Source organism: Fukomys damarensis, unplaced genomic scaffold (assembly GCF_012274545.1).
Source record: "Fukomys damarensis isolate Sample0158 unplaced genomic scaffold, DMR_v1.0_HiC HiC_scaffold_26, whole genome shotgun sequence".
NCBI lineage: Eukaryota > Metazoa > Chordata > Mammalia > Rodentia > Bathyergidae > Fukomys > Fukomys damarensis.
This window is the reverse complement of record NW_022900938.1, coordinates 18,984,842-18,989,490: the sequence shown is the minus strand read 5'-3', so window position 1 is coordinate 18,989,490 and position 4,649 is coordinate 18,984,842. Positions and strand designations below refer to the sequence as shown.

The 4,649-nt window shown below is 40.5% G+C and overlaps 1 protein-coding gene across 1 annotated transcript in view; it reads left to right on the top strand.

The window, feature by feature from the left end:
• The first annotated feature begins 6 nt into the window (after nt 1–6).
• Agps (alkylglycerone phosphate synthase) overlaps nt 7–4,649 on the top strand; it is a 163,636-nt gene continuing 158,993 nt past the window's right edge. Inside the window, exon 1 of the mRNA XM_033756298.1 lies at nt 7–43. The gene's annotated coding sequence lies outside the window, so the exon portion shown is untranslated. The remainder of the gene's footprint in view (nt 44–4,649) is intronic.

The window sequence follows — 4,649 nt, the reverse complement described above, 5'->3', positions numbered from 1 at the left end:
CCGCTCCGGCCACGCCGGAGTCGGGAATCATCCCCAAGAAGCGGTGAGTAGCGGTTTGTGGAAGGTGCTGGCGGCGAGGGGCCAGGCCGGGCCTGTGCTGCGGGAAGGCACGGGGATGCGGGAAGGGAGGGCAGCATTCGGCTCCCTGAAACTCCGAACTCATCTCTGGAGGGGGAGTGGACGCGACTCTGGACTCTGTCAGGAAGCGGGCAGGGTGGAGTGATGGATTTTGGTCTTCTATTTGCAGGTAACCGAACTGATGCCCGGAATTCATTCTCTGTCATGAATGAGTACTTTGGGGGCCAAGGTCTTTGAATGGGTAGTAGGGGCTCTTATGCTTCTCCGAGGAGATTTAAATTTGTACTAGCTGATCACAAGGATTCTTCTAATGCGCGAAAAATTGGGTATTGGGGTGGGAGGGGGGTGGAAAGGGGGCCAATGATGCTCTGGAAAAAGGTTCTGGCTTCAGCTTCGTTAGGGCATGGTTTTCGACTTGGAGGAAACTGATGAGTGAGTAGGAAGCGACAAACTGCTAGTACTAGATAATGATTTGCAGCGTGATAGTATCTGCTGAATTCTGTATAACCAGAGGCTAAAAGGCAGGGTTCTGTGAATGAGAAGTGTTTGTAAGAGATCTTAACTTCAGACTTTTTGGGGAAAACTTCTCTGATGAAAGCTACTGAGAGAAGCTGTTTTCTGAGGTGTAACTTTGTCAGCATGGGTTGACTTCGGGAGTGAAAGAGGATGTTGCTAATGTTAATTTGTATTTTCAAAGTGTCAGGGATTGTGCTAAATCCATTATTTTTTGCACGCTTTCCCAAGCTATGAGGTAGGTGCAGTTACCTCCTATTTTACAGATGAAGAAAAGTAAAAAACTCTGCTGTAGGGTTTTCACGTGTATTTTGTGGCAGGTTAGGATTCAGAACACACCAAGTTGACCTTAGGCTCAGTGACACATCATTAATTCAACATGTATGAGTCCTGTACCACATACATACAATACCAGCAGTACTTGAGATTTAGAAATGCAGTATTTATTTTTAAGGAAGCAACAGTCGACTAGGTAAAGTTATAGTGTAGTGTGATAGGAAATTTAACTGATAGTTGTAGCACATCGTCATTTACCCAGTTTTGGGTATGGGTTAAGGAAAAGACATGCTTGAATAAAGATTGTCTAAGTAAATCTTGAAATTTGTGTTGGAAATAGCCTGACAAAAAAGAAAAATGTTCTGGGTAGACAAACAGTGTGTTCATAGTGAGAGACAAGATGAGAGACAGATGAGAGAACTGCTGTGAGTTTAGTGGGGCAGGAGGGTAACAGGCAAGGGATAAAGATTTGAGAGGTAAAGCTTGTTTATGGGATTTTTATGTAGGGCAAAACATAATTAGAATTATATTTCAGAAAGGTTACAGTGGGACCAAATTGAAGAAGGTTGAGTAGTATAGCAGTATCATGACCGGGAATGTAGACCTGGTTTTGAATTCCACTAAGCAATTTCACCTCTATGACTGTGCGAGTCAGCTCCTCTCAGAGCTTCAGTCCCCTCATTTTAAAAAATGAGTATGATAATTTCTGATTTGCAGTGTTACTGTGAGAATGGAAAAACGCCAAGTTAAAAGATCAAATGCTTAGTGCAATGTCTTTTACATAACCCTTCAACAGATAGTAGTAACAGCAATTTTCCTTGTGTCCAAAGACAATAGAAACTAATTAGGAGTCTTTTATTCCAACGAGGATTGCTGGGATTCTGAACTAAGGTATAGTATTGGGAATTGGGAAAAAAAATTGGGAGGTACATTTTCTAGAATCTGGTCATGTAATGGCAAGAGAGAAAAATTGGGCTGGGGATTTGGCTCAGTGGTTCCGCCGCCTGCCTCATAAGCACAAGGGCCAGAGTTCAATCCTTGGTACCAAAAAAAAAAAAAACCTCCCAGAAAAATCAAGGATCACATCCCACCCTCTGTCTACACTGATACTATGTTAGCTGTTACTACAATTTATGACTTTTCACTTTTCTTAATGGCTTCATGTTTGTTTATGTCTACTCATTTGTATACATCTGTGTGTGATTGTACATTTATATGCAAGTTCACACTATTAGAACTAAATAAGGAGGGCACATTTTCCTTATGGTTAGATTTAGCAGCTTTCACGTGTGGGAGTAAAAATAGTAATGTTTATATTGGGGAAATTGATGAGTTTTCTCATGGCTGAAGGTGACTGGTCTAGGGTTCCCTGTCTGGTTGCTCTCTAGGATTCCCTGTGTGTGGCTACTCCAAGGACTGAAGACATCAGGAGCCCAGGCACAACTATAGCCCATTTATGACAATAGGTCACAGCTGGTGGGATGCTCTTGTTTTTGGTTTAAGGTTAGACAGCTATGGTAAAATCTAGTTATGCACAAATAGTTTGAAGTTTAATCAGAACACTAGTATTTTGACTAAACATAAATTACAGTACTAACTTGTATTGAATGGAACATCAAAAATTTCCTTGGAGAGTGATTACTTGATTATTATTATTACTTCTTACTGCTTAGCTGGGCCTCAGATTGCCAGCAACAGAACTGAGCCTATTTGGAAGACAAATGAGAAGAAAGGCAGGCCAATAAATGTGATTACAACCCTATGTCTTTGAAATCATTTGGTGATGTGTGCATTATTCCTTTTTTGAATCATAGTGTTGGTTGTAATTGTTTTATCTTGTCACTGATTATTCTGAAATTCATCATGGACTTGGAGTAGTGACTTTTTGAAACTTGATGTTTTCATTCCTCTTGTAAAAATAGTCAGGCATATATTAGTGAACATTTACAGAGTGGTTGCTTTATAACAGGTAATGTGCTAAGCACCAAAGATAAAGAGATGAATAGTCCTCAGCCTCAAAGAATTCACAATCTAGGAAAATTGATAACATGTTGCAGGAGTTTAATTATAACTACTATAAACTGACATTGTGAAATGGGAAGAAAGGGGCTAAAGGTGTAGGGAAAGTGGGAAGGGTAGGGGAAAGGTAAAAAGGGAAAAGAAAAAAATGTGAGAAAATGAAAAGATGGAAATAAAGTGTTTGTAAATGAGAGGGGAGGAGGGGGGTGAAGGGAGGGCAGGGACAAGGGGAAAAATGAGAACCAAGACCTGTCATGTAAAGGTACAAGATCCCAACAATGAATGTAACTGTACTGTATACCTAATATGTACCAATAAACTCAATAAAAATAAAGTTAAAAAATACTGTAGATAAAATTACAGATAAGAACGAAGAAAAGAAAGAGTGATATACCATACTGTATATTAAATCAAGGGAAGCTTTCTGGAGAAGTTCTAAAATATAGGTGCTAGAGAGGGGGACTTAGCCCTGTGGTGGAGTGCTTACCTAGCCTACATAAAGCCTTAGTTTTGAGCCCCAGGACTGTAAATTTAAAGATAAATAATAAAATAAAATATTGGTGATAGTTTGGTAGGTTGATTGGATGGTAAGAAGAGTTTATATTTCAGACACGTGGAACAGAATATGGCAAAACAAGGGCATATGAAGGTGTATGTTATATTTAGACCACTAGACAATTCAATATTGAAAGAGGTGGGAGTGAAGAGGCCAGTGGCAGGTTATAGAGGTCTTTGGCCTGAGTCATCAGTCCATTTGTTCGTTTGTGCATTCATGTAGGTGACATATTGTAGTGAATAAAAACTGCCTTTATGGAATTTATGTAGTAATTGGAATGGAAACAGTGAACAGACAGTACAGTATGTCAGGTGGTAATGAACGTAAAGAAAGAAAAATGGGGGAGGAGCAAGTGGGTAGGTGATGGAGAACACTTCAAAGACTTAAGCTGGTCAGAGACACGAACAGATTGAGTTTGAGTTTGAGAGAAGTCACCCGAGCTGCAGTGTTAAAGAATAGATAGAAGGATTAAGGTAGATGTATGGAGATCATTTGGTCAGGGGTGGGGTGGGGGTGCTGTTGTAGCACAACAAGTGATTAATAATGAAGGATTAAACAGCATGGCAGTGAGAATGGGAAGGAAAGGATGTATTTCAGTTTTGGAAGTTAGTGCTTTAGATAATACTTAGTATTATGTTACTAAGTAACTAGAGTTTGGAAACCAAATAAAAATAGAAAATAAACAAGAGAATCCAGAGGGATGTGGACATTTAATAGGGATTAGCAACCAAAACCTGTAGCTTCACCGGGGATTTAGCTAAGGGGTTCCACCACCTGCCTTGTAAGCAAAAGATCCTGAGTTTGATCCCCAGTACCAAAAACAAAACTGCGGCTCTCTGGGGGGACCCCGTCCCGCGGGGAATAGGAGGTGAGAGCCGCCTCTTATTCGTGGGTCATCAGAGGCCGATCCGATCTTGAATGTCTGTGAAGGAAATCTTTAAGAAGTTAGAGTACACGGCCCAAGTCTGGTTTCTGATCAAAGGCGCTTTATTGGCTCAGCAAAACGATTATATACTGTTATCCCAGGGGGAAGGTTCAGCAAGCTTATTGGACAGTTCAAACAAATCAATCACATGAGTCACTCAAGCATTTAACCATACAGCAATCAGTATTTTACCAAATGTGGGGAGGGGTAAGTGGGAAGGCGTACATCAACAATTAACCCTATGCAATCTTTAACTTCACAATCCCTAGGGGCAAGTAGGAC